The sequence below is a fragment of the Poeciliopsis prolifica genome, unplaced genomic scaffold (genome assembly GCF_027474105.1).
Source record: "Poeciliopsis prolifica strain line A6 unplaced genomic scaffold, Auburn_PproV2 SCAFFOLD010, whole genome shotgun sequence".
In the NCBI taxonomy this organism is placed as follows: domain Eukaryota; kingdom Metazoa; phylum Chordata; class Actinopteri; order Cyprinodontiformes; family Poeciliidae; genus Poeciliopsis; species Poeciliopsis prolifica.
The window spans coordinates 4901332-4918509 of record NW_026562385.1 but is presented as its reverse complement, the minus strand read 5'-3'; positions in this window follow the sequence as shown (position 1 = coordinate 4918509).

Genomic DNA, 17178 nt, shown 5'->3' with positions numbered 1-17178 from the left:
TTCGCTTTAGAGAAGGACAGCAATCCTAAATATAGCAGAAACATTAGAATGGCTTAGTCAAAATGAAGAAACCATACAATCTTTTCTGTGCCATGTTTCATAATTGAACTTCACAGATCCTCTCCCTCCACTCTGACTGAGTTGAAGCTGTTTTGCGAAGGGCAAAGCTGTTGGAGACTTGAAAAGACATAGCAAAATGAGATTATATAAATACTCTGGGGAATAAGTGCAAATGGCCACTTGTAGTTGTAAATTAAAACTGTCACATTCCACTTCACAATTACACAGTTCTTTGGATTCTCAGTGAGCAAATTCTGCTGGACAGAATACTACATTATTTTAACTAAAGCTATAACTCGGTCTGGTGACCCACTGAGTTAAACCAAATGATCCATTAGGCAAAATATGCAGGTTAAGACTGGAAATGAGAGAGTTATGCAACTTTTGATTTAAAGGAAAGATTTTTTTTTTGTTATGCTAGTGTCAATTTGGGGTTGAAGTTAATAATTTTTCATTTAAATAACAATTTCAACCTTCTCTTTTCACATTACTAAGAGAAAATTAGATGATTACTTTAACGGAAAACAATGTTTTCAGTGAAAAAATATGTCAGTGTTGTTTGACTGTGGTTCAGTTTTTGTTCCAGGAAGATAAAATCTGAAAGGAAAATAGAAGTAGTTTTGAAAGAATCCTTTAGTGCCCATCTTCATCTGTCTGGGAAGTTATTCTGTCACAAACAGAAAATTGAACAGGTAAAAAAAATGTGACTTGCTCAGTTTGCTCAATCTGTCAGCCGGAGACCAAGTAGACCTCATGTTACCATCTATCTTTCACTCCAGTATCTTACATTTGTGTGGAGACATGTCAAACTCTGAAAACTGTGGTTTCCAATTCTTTTCTCAAGCTGGGATCATTTCTCCTCATATCCAGGAGAAATCCCTCCGCAGTGCCAGCGCATGCAATGTACACGATGATGAGACGGCATCCTAACAACGCATTTCGTAAATCTGCAAGCAAATATTTGACAGTGACAGATGAAGCCATTAGCCCCTTTCACAATGAGACACATCATAGCGACTTTTGATTTGAGCTCCAGTCATGTTTTCTAAAACTGAGACAAGGCAGCGGCTGTCTGTCAGAAATCTTGCACAAACTGTGGCGTGTGGAAAGAAATTTCAAAGTGAGATGCTCTCTTCATTCAGAGAATGAACCAAGCTAGGCACAGCTGTCATGTAGCACAGAGACATATTTTCCCTCCCGAAACAGCCTCATCAATCTTTATTTTGTCAATATATTTTCTTAAAACCTGGAGCCTTGTGACTGCGACAGCCTTTGGCTTGTTGTGCAAAATTACCATGCTGTCCATCAAGGCCCATCATATCAAAATCTCCTCACAGAGCCTTAGCAGCTAAATGTCAGCTGGCATTAATACATAGCCAGCGTACAAAGGGGGCGCAAAGAGTCCAACCTGACAGGGAATGGCTGTTGAAGTCAGTACCCAGGAAAATAGCTTCGGATGTGGCAGGTCTCATGGGAGCAGGGGCAGACGTTCACCATGGTGATCTTATCCTGGACTCACCCTCTCTTTCCCAGTTACCCTCAAGTCCAGCACGCCCAGCTTCGGAGAGGAAGTATCTGGCAGAGGTGAAGAGGGAGACGTGCTGAAGATGGAGCAGAGATGACAGCTTTCACTTCAAAGTTGATGGGATAAAGTTATTTCCTTTCATGTTGCAACTGGTGAGCGTGGGGAGAAGGAACTTTACTTTCTTAAGCGCTTCAGGGAGGTTTAGGATGTCAGCGGGGATTGAACTCTTATCCCACATTGAGTTTCAACTATCCAAATTAATACGTATCAAAACTGGGTTGGTTTGGTGATTTCTGCTCTAACAGGTTCTGGCATTGATTCCCACAGTATCCAGACGAATAGAGCTGCAGTAATGGAGTGTAACTCAATAGAAATAAAATATTATATATTTTAGAATCCCGCTGAGAGTCTGAATAAGTAAGAATTTATGGTTTTCAGTTTGTGAAGTATCTGAATCAATGGAAATGAACACACGCCACAAAGAAAACATGAAGAAAAAAAATCAATTAAGATGAAAATGGTAAATGACCTGACCTTGTATGAAGCTTTATCAGGTCCAGAAGACCCCAAAGTGCTCTACACTGGATTCAATCATTCACCTATTTACACACACATTCACACGCTGATGGAGGGAAGCTACATTGTAGCAACGGCTGCCCTGGGGCTGCCATGCACCGGTGCCACTGGGACCTCTGACCACCAGCAACAGATAAGGCAAATGAAGTGTTTTGCCCAACGACACAATGACAGAGAACGACAGAGCAGGAGCTCAAACTGACCTTCCAACAATTAAACGATTAATTCCTACTTGCCTTGCCACCATTGTCCCCATTATGATGAGAACCAGTAGTCATAACATTGAAAGAAAGATCACTTAAAAATGATCAAAGAGGTAATAAATAAATAAATAAATGACAAATTCAGAAAAGTAGCTTGAAAATATAAAGATAAATACAAAAAATGTCTTTAATGCTTTGCTTTGATTTTGCTTTTTAAAAATTTTCTCTACTTTCTAAAACTTTTTTCTACAAAAATAATTGTCTAAATATTTGTTGCAATGCCAATAATCGAGAGAAAATCTCACATCAACAGGAAAATTTAACTATATCACTTTGAGCCTGCAGTTGGTTTACTAATGAACACAAAAATAAAAATGCCTGCCTCAACTGCAGTCGGTTGCAGTTAATTTAACCTCCCTGGTACAGCTTGGTCTGAAACTGATCCGTGTTGAAATGCATAAGTGTCCAGCTGGGTGGCCAAAAGTTAAAGTTTCTTTCATTAAATCACAACTTATGGTTCCAGTCGGCTTCTCTGAAGTCCTAAAAGAAAGCATTTGGTGTATTTTCACCTCAAGAAAATAATCAAATCTTTCTGTTTTTCCCGACATACAGGCCTTTAGGCAACAACTTTTAAGAAACCGGGAGGAGTGATGAACAGAAGAAGGAAGCAGGTGAATTAAATTAATGAGAAACATTGAAGTGTGCTCTCTGATCACAGGGGAAGACGTAATGAGAAGGATGAAAAGGTTCAAAACAAATGCAAAAATTAAACAAATATATCTATAAACTAAATAGAAGGGGAACATGGATTGAAAATAAAATAACTGTAAACGGATATAAAAGTGAATAAACAAATATTAGATGTCATAATACTGGCTACTGTGTCCCACTTGAGCTGAATACACAAAGCTCCTGTTCTGCTGAAATCAATTATTGTTGCATTACATATGATCAAATAAAACAAATAAAAGGTCCTGCATTCGTGGGTATTTATGTTCTTCTACAAAGTTATTTATCTGCAATGGTGCACTGCAGTTTAGAAGTCCACTGAACCCTCCTGAAGCTCATGGAAGTCAATATGAAATTTCCCCAAAGGGATTTTCTCAACTTCCACATCTTTTCCTGTCTTCCATCACTCATGTATCATGAGAGAGTGAAGATAGGTGAAAATGAAAGTGCTTGACTTTGACTGCTGAAGTTTGCTACAACGTCTGAGGAAAGTAAATTATTTATAATGTTCTAAATTTCTATCTGCCTTTCCCCGACAAATCATCCTATACACAATCTTTATATTTCCTTATTGGTTCCAGGGTCACCCAAGCAAATATACCTTAAAAAATGTGATCTCCGGTATGAAACCATATTTCAGGTTTTGCTGATGCCACTGCATCAGCAAAAAATCAAGGTGCAGCTCTGAGCACTTGTTGCTTCTGGCAGCATTGCCTCAGAGATAGAAAAAACCTTAAGTAGCATCAATTCCCCGCGCACCCACACACACACACACTTATCATGTGTGTGTGTGTCACTCTCCGCTTTTAGTTGCACCTGTTGAGTGTGACATGAGTGCGATGGATGCCGAGCACACAGGAGCTCTCTCAGGCTGCATGACACAGTCCAACGGCTGTCAGATCACTCAGTTGGTCACATTGTTCAAAACAATGATTCTGTCTTCCTCTGTTCCTGCCGCCAACTCTTTCCCCTGATTCGGAGCCACCTGCTGCTGGCTACCTCCAGCAGCATGACTGAGGCCAGTGCTCCTGTGAATCAGAATCCATCACGGCTGCCAGCTGCCTGCAGAGATCTTTCACAAACAAGGGTGCCCAGTGTATTCACGCTCACAAACACGCACTCACATGTAAATGGAAGGAATAGCAGAGGAGATATGATTAGTGGAATTACAAAATAAGTAACATTTTGTGAAATGAGCTTTGGAAAGTCTTCCATTTTATGTGCCTCATGTCAAAAAGAGACAGAAAATGACAATGTGAAATGCATTTGGCTGATGGGAAATATAAAATAAATGAAAGGAGGAAGAACGCAGGGTGTACTCACATAATGTGTCATACTTGTCAGACTAATGCACCTGTGACTGTGTGAGGGCCCGCCACCCCCTTTTAAATCTTTGCTCAGAACCCAGAGCACAGAGCATTTCATAACCTGGCACATCTGCCAACAGTGGTGTCGCTTGAGGATATCTTTGCAGGGAAATAATTCTATTTCCTGCACGCTTCCTGCTGCTGCTTCACTTATTGAATGACTTCATTCATTTCACACATCAGCTGTTGCCTGCTTATGCCACAACAACAAAGAGGAATATTGTGGGCCGATCTGTCAGATTTACTCATACTCGACAATATGCTGCAGACTGCTTTAATGTTTTGCAGCAAATCCATTTGAATGTGCCTTGTGCATAGCTGTAACCATATATTGAGTTTGAGTTTTCTTTGCTCTACTAAGTGTGTTTATTTGCTGATGATTTTTGGAAGTCTGAATTTTGCTCCTTTACTCTTGGCTTCCCCTAAACCGATCTGGACAATGCTGGTCAGGTTTGCAGTACTCTTCCCCATAATAATTTGATGTACTGAGCTAAATTACTGACTTAACAGTCCTTTGCATTTATCGCCAGTTTCTAGGAATGTACCAATGTTACACTTGCCTAAAGAAATATCATAAAATGCAAGCAATTGTGTATTTACATACTCATAGTTAGAAATATAATATTTATAAAGTGTTGTATGATATTTTTTGTAAAAAAAAAAATACAATCCTGGTTTGAGGTTTGCAAATAATTCTTTACTTTACTATTTAATTCCAATATAATCTACAACACAATCACTGATAACAATTTGGGAAAGTGTAAAAACATCAAGTATATTTGTCTAAATTATGTTATGGAGTAGGCTTCCTGTGAAATGTAGTTTATTTTTAAAAACATATTTATGTTATCTCCTATTCTTATTTTGGAGGTGTAATTATACAAAGAAAAATGATAAGCCAGTACTAACTACATAAACCAAATGATGAGCAGACCTCTCAAGGCAACCTGTTTTTGTTTTACTGAAGCGTGGTTTCGTAACACCGACATGCATTCTGCTCATGAAAGGCTCTTTAAATGAGCTAGTGGAGGAGGATATGGCGTAGAAAAATAGACATGGTAATCTCTCCTTCCTGCTAAATCAATCCCATGTAGAACATCCAAGAGAAATCAGGTAATTATTTCAGCTCCTGTTTATGTTTGTTGGCCTTTTATTCAAGGTTTTGCCCTAGAATGTGTTGCAGATTTCTTCTGCAAAAAAAAAAAATGGTGGCAAGGACTGATTGACTTTCTCATAAGCCTGCCATTTTCTTTGATGTGAAGTGTGGCATTGAACCAGAGGTGATAGAGAGATTCATCCAGTTCAAATTGAAAAGAACTTAATCTCTGTCTGTCTAGAGAATACTATTAAACTGTTCAAGAGCTTACTTTGGAAAAAAAGAGTGTGGGTAAGACTGTTGAACGTGTACAAACTTATCTTGAGCTCATGAGATAGCCATGACATAAAAATTGGGACCCAGTTTACATTAAAACAGATCTTTAATGGTTCCAAAAGATTCACTGATTGAACTTATTTGATCAGAAGCATATGGTCCTTATACTAACACTCTGTGCTCCTGTCAAGCTTTGAGAATTGCATCATGCAAAACAGTAATAATTTCCAGCTATAGTGCAGCATCTAATGACTATTTGTAAATGAAAACAAACAGGGAGCCGCGCAGGTTGCAATTATGTAATCCACACACTGCTATAGGGAATGGCCGCCCACAAATGCCACATGGTTCTCCATGAACGTCGGGCCGTGAGACATGAGCCTGCATTAGTCTGTTTGGTTTGTCTTTTATATATATATATATATGTGTGTGTGTGTGTGTGTACCCTCAAGTCTGTTCCGTTAAGAAAAAGAGACAGCACCTTCAATGTTAAATATTAAAAATACATTCTTGCTTGTGTGCACAATCACCACAGTTATTATCAGAAGCATATGGTCCTTGTACTAACACTCTGTGCTCCTGTAAGCTGCAAAATAACTTTTATCCCTTTCTTTAGTTTGAGCTCTGCAAAGTTCAGAAGGATTCACATGTCGTCTGCTTCCCAACCCTTGGAGAACCGCTGGCCTCGTCTCGCAGCTTTGTGATCAGAAAAACAACTCGGTCTGCAGGAAATCAGTTAACCTTCAAAGCAAGAGCAGTCCATCCTCATGAGTCTTGGACCTCTCCTCCTGCAACAGAATAAAAGTAGTTTTCAATCAAACATGATAAAGAGATAAGTGAAATGAGCTCAGATACATGCATATATATATATATTATATATATATTATATATATAGATATAGATAGATAGATAGATAGATAGATAGATAGATAGATAGATAGATAGATAGATAGATAGATAGATAGATAGATAGATAGATAGATAGATAGATAGATAGATAGATAGATAGATAGATAGATAGATAGATAGATAGATAGATAGATAGATAGATAGATAGATAGATAGATAGATAGATAGATAGATAGATAGATAGATAGATAGATAGATAGATAGATAGATAGATAGATAGATAGATAGATGTAAAATTCCAGAAAGACTGATGCACTAAGCACTTGAAACAGACTTCACTGCAGTGAATCAAATCAAATCAGTATCCAGGGCAAGGTGCAAACACGACATGTTAGCCCAGTTTTTTTTTTTTTTTTACTGAGGGTTTTTACTGAACTTCAGTGTAAGATGTCGTAGAAATAGACGAAAAGTATTTTCTATGGAAAGTCACTGAATCTAATGTATTTGAGTCCAGTTATACTGTCTTAACCTTGTATTAATACCGTTTAACTTTTTAACATTTTCACATTTTAACATTTTACATCCAACACTAAGTAGCTCTCGCCATTGAAACAACGAAACACGGTGATGGCAGTATCATACTTTTTGAAGTTTTCTTAAGCAGAAACATAAAAATAAAAAATAAAAAATAAACAGGTAAAAGTTTGATAAAGTTAAAAAAAGGTGGGATATATAAAGTAAATGTTAAAGACAGTTAGACAGCCAGAGAGGTCTTCCATAAGGACAATGACCACAAGCACGAGGAAAGTGCCAAAGTGTGCAAGTGTTGGAATGGCCCAGTCCAAGTCCAGAACTTAAGTTAATTAAGTTTAAATTAGGAAAAAATGGAAAACTGATTGTGACAGATTAAGTTAAGATTAAGTTTTAGTTTCTATATGGTGAATGTTTGCAGAGACATACCGTTTGTGGGTGCAATGGTGGAAGAATAAAGTCATTGAATGCAAGGAGTACTTTTTAAAATTTGTATTTTCGCATTGAAAAATACTCTATTTTCTTCCTATATTTCACAAGTAAGCACTGCTTTGTATTGGTAATTCCAATAAATAAATTGAAGTTTGTGCTAACAAAATGTAGAAAACTTCAAGTGGTAGGGCTAAATTTGCAAGATATTGAATGCTGAATTTAGAATTAAATGTATTCTAATTTCTACTGTTTTTACAGAAGTTATTTTGTATATTTCTTTGGTTAATAAAAATATACAAACTCCAGAGTGGAACTTGTAAACAAAACCAAAGTAAAAACCAACTCCAGTAAGTCAAATCAACACCCCTGTGAATCTCAACAAGTTCTGCACCCTGGGATCCTGGCAAGTTTTTCCCTTTCATGCTCTCAACTTCTGTCAGACTGGATGGCTAGCACTATGTCCATCAGGTCTTTCCACAGATGTTCCCTGGGGTTTAAGTCTCAGCTTGTAACTTGTTCTGAAAGGTGAACTGTCACAGCAGTCTAAATCTCAGGTCGCTGCATACTGAATCCTATTTTGTGTTTTTCTTCCAGTCATCCTTTTCTCAGTGTCTGCAGCAGCAAGTCCCCTTCTATTCGCACGATCGATGTCCTCCAAAGCAAAAAATAAATAAAATTTCATAAAGCTGGATTCATGATAGACTCACTGCACAGCAGCACAGGACCAACGTAAATGGTACTAATCCATGGCTCTTAAGCTTCAACAACAATGCCATTTAGTTAACACATCTGTGGAAGTGTTAACTCATGCTTGAAATTCTCAGCCCAAATAACATTTATGAGGATCCCAAAAGGTCTGCTGCTATTCTCATAAAATCCTAACTGCAGGTGCTGCCTGCCAGCCCTGGCTGCTTTTGATTAGAAGTTGGCCACAGGGGATCAAGCGTGCCAAGGTTCAGCAGCTGTATGTTGTAGTTGGACTCAGAACGGACAGGACAAAGGGCATATGGAGCGGAAGTGGCCTGCAACAGTCCACACCTTGGGGATACAACAGATTGAGACGGGACCTTCTGGATGTGTGACGTTGCCAGATGTTGTGCGGACCAACTGTGAAGCAGTGCAGCCCGCCAGGCGGAAGCCAAGAGAAAGGCAGCAGCCGCTCCTTTGTCATGTCTTCCAAAAAGGCTTCACATTTTAACACCAGCTGCCGAATGGACTCGCTGCAGCATGAATAACTTCGGGAATATTAAATTTTAAGTTTTTTGGGGCTTTTTTCCCCCCGCACAGATTATACAGAACTTACTTTTCATGCTGTGCACACTGACAACTGCTGTTAATCCTGTTCAACATAACCCCAGAAACTACAAAGAATGAACGAAGAATGTTTTATCCTGTGACAACCAAGCAAGACTCCTCAACTTTGCCTGACGAGAGATTATGCAATTCTTGCCACACAGCTTTGCAATCACAGGAGGCTGTAAGTGCCACGTCATGTCAAACAGGATGCGAGTCTGTGATCTTAGATCATAGTTCTCACATCGGAGGGAAAAGGTCAGAATCTTACCAAAGATTATCATCATCTAGTTTCAGTGCACATTTAAAGTTATGCGGTTGAAAAAGTTATTTAATTTTATATAGCTACACACAGTTTAGTTCTTTGTAGCAACACTCCATGGAGAAAAAGATTTACATAATACCTGACAGGCAAGTTTTTTACTTTCTTTGCTTACTTTTTCTTTTTTTCTTTTTTTTAGCTGTACGACCTCCTACTGCTCTGCTAGTGTCTTATTTTATCCTGGTCCCTGTTGTTCAGTTATCAGTGGGATGGGGTGTGTGAGTATTTGTGTGTGTGTGGCAGGGAGGTGAGTGAAAGGGAGTGATGAGGCCGCATTAGATCTTATGAAAAAAGCTGTTCTATACTAAAGACAGCTGAGTTAACTGTCTCAAATACTCCATATCTAGTAACTGGTTATTGTCACCAGTGAAGGTTTTTGTAAATTCGTGCTCTTTAATCATTTCAATGATAAAATGCTGTGCAGTCCTGCAGTAAGTACAGATGCCAGTTTTGATATTTTCTGCGCCCTCAAGACTTGGGGGGATACCAATTCACTACTGACTGCACATGCATAAAAGCAATAGAAAACCTGCTCAGAGCACAATTAACACAGCCCTGGGCATGTGCCCACATGTACATCCAGTTCCAGTTCTCCAGAGCCACTACTCTGCATCGTTAATGTACAGCCCTGCTCCAATACAGTTTATCACTGCTTATTTTATTTAATAAACAATTTCACAATGTGGGATTTTCTACCCTGCTGAATAAATGTTAAATGAAACATTTAAAATGAAAGTGTTTTCCACAAAATTTTCTGTTTGACATTATGCTTTTGTGATGAAAGATGCATTTATGGGAAGACATATTTCAAATCTTGCACCAGTAGGGCAAAAAATAGTCTAGAGGTGCTTTATTTTCATTCTTCTATGTGAAGCAGGGTAATTATGTGAATATAATATGGCAAATTTAAATATGTCCTGCAAGATTTTATCAAATAGAGTAAATATCAAAATGAACAAGATTCACAGATGTACTGTGTTAGTTACTTATTAAAATAAATCTCTATTTGCTTTCTGGTATTAAAAAATAGAGCAGAACACTGTACACACTGCACTTCTGGAGAGAATAGTAGACATGCTTTGTAAAATGTCCTCTTGTAAAGTAAAAGAAAGACCAAGGGTAGTATTTTTCAGCATTTCTCCTCCAATACTGAGAGAGTCTAAAAGAACAAAGTGGAATTTGCATCCAGCTGTTCTGTCAAATCCACCTCAGGAAAAAGGAGTTTATTATTGTTCTGAGAAGTCAGAAATTGATTTTCATACAAATATTCGAACAGCAAGTGTGCTGTATGACAATCTGAGTTTAATAGAAACAACTAATTTGTTTTAATGTCTTAATATTTTGAGATTAAATCATTACTATTGACCTTCAATCAATTGAGTCAAAAACATGACTCATCTGTAGAAGTCTTCTGCTGATGATTCAGCTGAAAGATGATGCATCCCTGAGGATGGATAAAAGTGAAAACACTTAATTCTTCACTTGAGTTTATCTTTTTTTATTTTTGATTGTTAATTTATATTTAAATTAGTCAGACAGAACTGGACTGTAGTATTAAAGCCTTTTATGTCTAAGAGATAGTTGAAAAAAAAACCTGATCAGACTTTTAAAAATGATGTATTAACTTGTGATCAGTTGCTCTAGAGTCACACTGAGAGTCCTTGTGTTGATTGCGCAACAAGAACAATGAAAGAGTCCTCTCTCCTTCTAAGTGCTCTCTAATCTCCAGCTGCTTGAATAAATTATGTGGATAAGAGAACTTCATTATACCTCTCTGAAATATAGGAAATAACTTACATTTTTATTTGCATTGTCATCTGTATGACTATCGAGAGGTCATTCAATATTTTGAAGGATACGCAAGTTGGCAAAACGTATTTCTTCAGAAATAATGATGCATTTGTAATCCATGAAACTCCGGTCATCCTTACATACAGTGTTTTCAACTGATTAATAGGTTTCTTGGTACCAACATCTTCTGTTCATCCTGTGTTAATTTTCTTTCTAAGATGCAATTTGTCCTGTTGATTAAACAATAATAGTTTCAAGGCACTGACCATAATCTCATTATTCTCTTCACCAACAGCCCACATTCATATTTTTTGAATCTGTCTCATGAGATTAGCTAACAAAAGAAAATAGTTCATTTTTATCAGTGGTGCAGCATAGCATAATGATACTGAACTGTGTAGGTTAGGTTACATCCCTAGTTTTATATAATGAATGTCTGCCTGATGTCTGACCTCACAGTGGAGACAAAAAAAAAAGTCAAAAATGTCATAAAAATCTCATTAATATGATGTCTGAGTTTTTGTTATCTACTTCAAAATATATTTTTTGAAAAAGGTAAGACATACTCACTTGTCACATTATGGTAAATAATGTAACTCGCAATGTTGCAGCTGCAATTTCAACTTTAGCTGGACGGCTACAGATTGTTTTAAAAAAATTGACAAAATCCCCACCATGAACACTGAAAGTTACAGACTTCGTATATAGCACACAAACACAGATCAATGCAACAAAAAAAGCATTTCTTAACCTCATGTCACACCATGCACACGCTCAGTCCTTACCAATAAAGACAAACTCACTTCTGTGAGCTAAATGCTTGAAGTGACTCCAGCTGTACAGCAGTTCCAACATATTTTGTTGCTAATTAGGGAAATAATAATTTGATTTCAGATAACTTAAAGCGCCAGATAATCTGGAAGATTGGATAGAATTAAAGTAACTCAACCCTAACCCGAACCCATCACCTTAAAACTGACTCTTGAACTCTGATATTTATGTTGCAAAAGTATCTTTGGGTGAGTTTTCCAGAACTGCATGCTAAGATTACAAGATTTGAACTAAATTTAATCTAACATGTTTGAGTAATATTCTTATGTAGATGAAATGGTAACTTGTTGACTTACTGATGTTGAGAGTTTATCCTGCAGATCTTTAATTTAATTTATTGCATGGGCAAAAACAGCCTACCACAAAATGCCATGTCAAGCTTTTCCACTATTTCAAGATTTGTGCTCTACCAAGCGGTGCTTTACCTTTGTGTATTCAATGGTATCTTTCTGCTGAATGGCAAATACTGTCAAGTTTCCCTTGAGTATGCCAGCATCCATCATCTGCACCTGGGATGTGGTTTTATCAGCAGTACTAGGAGATATTTTCCCTTCTCAGAAATCACTGATTAGTGGCTGACCTGCAAAGCTGAAACTTTCAATGATTCCCATCTGGACATATTTTCAATTCACCAGAATTATTGTTTGGATTTTTAGTTTCATCTTACTTACAACGTTGTTCTAAATGGGTGACTTGTACTGTTTTTTTTTGAACTAATATATTTAAAATCTATTCACTACTCTACCTCCCAAAAGCAAAGAAAGTTTATCTGTTTGCTTTTCTGATCAGAGCTTTGCCAACAAATGTCATATAATAGTTGCAGTGGGCCGGCTCTCGTTCAAGCATACCAGACATGCCAGACTGATGGGCTTGGAAAAAGCAGCGTGGGGTTTTTGATTTGCTTAGCAAAAAACTCAGAAACAGATATAATGTTAACACAGTGATATACAAAGAGCAAGTGGTGTTTTTGCTGATAAACAGCTTGAATGTCATTGAGCGAACATTATTGATGCTCTCCATCGTGCGCTGGCCTGCAGCCCTCTGTGTTCTTGGCAGCCTCAGTGGTTGGTGTTTTGGGTGGTGGCATCTGTTTCTGTGAATGTGTGGATGGTATTTACTAATGTGTAATTCTGTGTCTGCACACGATTATCCCGCTGAACTGAAATTAAGGTTGCACACTTGCTAATGTTTCAAGGATAATTGGAGGATTTGCGAAGATTTAAAACACTTTGGCGTTTTCCTTCGTATTTTAACTCATATGAATTAGAAATGGTCTGTTTTAAGCAGCCCTAACCCTGACGACTATGTTCTACTACATTTCAACATCCCCTATATTGGGATAAAATTATGGCAAACTCAGGGAGCATTCCAAATTAGTGAAAAATAACTCAGTGAGACACTTTTGTAACATTTTGCGGATGAGTAGCCACCCTTCCAAATAGTCAAATCACCTGGTGGTGACTGCAGTTCCTGATGCTGTCAATGTGTGGGTGACAGCTTATACTTAGAAGTTTGAAGCAGCTCGCAAGCAGGCAATTAACCTAAACACCCAGAGAGAAAATATGCAAATCTACTACTGGAAGCAGCAACTAATTGAATATGAAAAAATTAATCAGAGAAAAAAAACAAAATTTTAATTAGTTCCGTGGTAAAATTTCCACTTCTCTTCTTCCACAATTGGTCCTTCACATCTCGCAGCGTGGTCATCATTAGTGTGAAGCGTTTCTGAAAGTTGTCAGAGATGCTTCCATCCCCAGAAGGCCGCGTACCTCCTCTGTGTCCTCCGTGCTGCTGACTCAACCTCTTTCCTTCCTGCTCCTGCATTCTTTTGCCCACATCACACACACACGCACGCGCCCACACGCCCAAGCGCCCAAGCTTGCACTCACACATGTGCAGCCGTCTCTCCCTCCATCCGGTATCCGTTGGGTTTTGTTGTCTGGCAGAGGATTTGGCAACGACCGGATTTTAGACAGCTGTGAGACAAATAGAGCAGAATTTATCCCAGAAATTAAATGATAAGGCTGTGACACAGATGTGGCACTGCTGGTCAGTTTATCTGGGCACGTTTCTGTTACGGTGCTCCGCAGAACAGTTAATAATGGCTGGCTAAACCTTGCATGTGTAAAGGAATGTTGATTATAATTTAATTTAAAAAATAAAGAGCCAAAGTGAAGCACTAGATTTGAATACTGTGGTATTTTATTTAGGAACAGTAAAAATCAAGATTAAGAAGTACAAAATTACAATCTTCTAAAATTTCTTGAAAGGATTATTGCTAAAACCTTTGTAATTTGAAAAGACTTTAGAACTGACTGCATGTATACAAACATGTTAAGGGACTGATATGGAAAATAATATAATTTTATAAATATTGTTAAAACAGCACATGCACAAACTATCATCAAACAATAACTTCAAAGTCCTTTCAGTGGCTCCTTATAGCTCAGAGAATGGACGTCAAAAGAACTTATGACAATTTATGTCACTGAATGGCTTAACACCAAAATACATAAAAAGGCTGCTGCTGTTGTATCAACGTTCCCGACCACTCAGGTTTCTTGTTCAAGTCCCCAGAATCAGAACCAAACATGGAAAAACACATTTCAGTTCTTTAATCTGGAACAAACGTCTAGAAAGATGCAGAAGTGCTGCAACACTGTGTTCCTTTAAATCCAGACGAAACACACACACATAGATTTGGCTTTGATTAATAATAAATGGAACATAGATATTTTGATAACTCTCTATGTTTTCACTCTCATGTAATGTGTTTCTTGCTTGCCGGGTTCCCTTTTTTATCAAGAAACTGCCTTATTGGTGAAATTTACTATACAAATAAAAATGACATGAAATAACATATTCAGACATTTAATAGCCACATTTAGGTGGCTATTACAAATGTAAACTTATTAACTCTAGTTTTAAAATAGCATTAATTTAGGACGAACAACATGTGTTGTTTCCTAAGTTTCCATAACACCATTGTGAGAAATATTTCCAAACAGCTTGATTTTGCTTTCTTGTCCTTTCAAGTCCATCATTATGCAGCAAAGGAAGAAGGAGAAGTGGCACACCACTACTCTATACTTTTTACTGTTTGAGTAAACTTTGGTCACTCCAACATTTCCTCTGATTTCTCATAAGAGGACCTTAAACTTTCAAAAGAGAACAGTGAAAAAAGTTTAGTACAGCAAAATGCAAGTTTACAAAATTTGGTACTAATATGTTTATTAGTACCAAATTCTCACTAATGATGCTTTGGATACTGTAATCACTTTTATCCTGTGTTCCTGATAGGTATGGATATTTTCCTTCAGCAGAATTTTATGTTAATACTTCTCCAAAACATGTTTTACTTCACCAAAACACGGTGAAACTGATTTGATTTTGGCTATAATCTTCTAACTCCTCGTTATCTGAATTGTGCATATTCCTGCACTGTATATAAAGCATGGCACGGAGCTACAATGGTCAGTAGATTAAAGTCTTGGTCCTGGTAAAAGTGTTTTCAGCAATTTGCTGAAGTGCAAGGCTAACATTAGCATGCAACATGCAACAAACTCTAGGGCCGTTGTTGATAAAGAATAAAATAAAAACATTGTGGTCACAGAGGAGTGTCTTTCAGAAAATGTGCAGAATAATTTTACATATTAAAAAAAAGCAACAAAACTTAGATATTATCGGATGTCAAAACAAATCATAATTAAAGGCTTAAATTTATGACAGCAAACCTAAAATATTTTCAGACATTAAAAAGTGAAAAGTCTGTTATGAAGCCTCATTTTTTTCCTATAAATATTTGACCTCAAAGCAAGTTTAATACTGTAAATTATGGACTTGAATACATGTTTTACTATAGCCAGATTTTGAAACATGAGTTTGATAAGTTAACTTAATAACCTTCATGTTTAACAACTATGTACATTTTAACAGACGAACAGCTATTCTTAAGGTTTTTATTTGCATTTTGTCATGTTCCTCCAGCCATAGCTCCAACGACAAGAAAAAAAGTCATTATTTCAACTAAAAAGGATCAATTCGTTTGACATCTATTCTGATCATAAATAAGACTTGAATAAAACTCAAAATATGTCCCTGAAGAAAACTGTTTTTTAAAAATTACTTTAAAGTGAAAAAACTTCTGGGTTTTCTGATGAGTCAGCTCAATGTCGATACAATAGGTCAACTCTGCTTTTCAGAGGTAAACGTCTAATTCAGATCACAAAGAATCTCTAATTTAAAAGCTGCTTTTTCCTTGCTTTGTAACTAACTGCAGGTTCACTTCCATAATAACTTTCAGTTTCATAACTGAACCATACATTTACAAACTAGGACAAAGCATCAAAAAACGTCATCAAAGCAAGTATGAACCCCGCCTGTCACTCCTCATTTCTAATCTCCTAAATGCCATCACCAAGCTACGTGACTAATCAAAATTCTGATTCTGCGCATTCATATTTTGCCTGTCTATCCTGAAATTGATTTCAGCATCTAAATGATGCATTGATCACAACTACAACTTGTGTTTACTGGTATTTTAATCCCATATGAGACAGAAGACATCGTCTTCTGGCTGCACTTCAGGGATGAATAAGTAAGAGCAACAGCATGCCAGAAAAGTAGAAACAAGCTGCCATTGAAGGAAATGTTATAAAGACTCTGTTTGTGTAAGTCTGTCTTTGAATGCAGTCAATGCACACTACATTTTTAGAAGATATCTTTCAATTTTACGTTAGGCCACCCCTTCATGAAGCAGAAGAAATATATTAATGCCCCTCTCATGTTATTTGCTGAAACTCATCAAACCTAAAGTCTACCAGTGTAAAAACAGAGCTTGAATTATTCAGAATCAAAGTCCTTCCTGTCGGCAACAAACTCTGTCAATGGATTTTACATAAATCCCAACCTTCCATCTTCCCATCTCAGTCATAATAACTTTCTGGCACTTTTTTTTTTTCTCTCTGCTGTTTATACCGCCTCCCCCCAACCGTACAGCATTAAACCAAATGTCTTAAATAGAAAGTGTGGAGATTGTTGGCATAAAATAACACCCACTGGCTCTGAATGCCAGTGATATCTTATTCTTTTTGTCCTCTCAGCCTCTCCCCTCACTCTCTGCATCACCATCAGATATTCTTTTACAGCGGTCTCCGAGGGAAACAGGGAGGGAGGCTGCGCGCTGAGTACTGACCCACACCGAGAGCCCACAGACACTCTCCTCTCCACCCTGCTCTAATTCCTAATTTTACCCACAGTATTACACGCTGAGACTAAAACACACACACATGAAAACT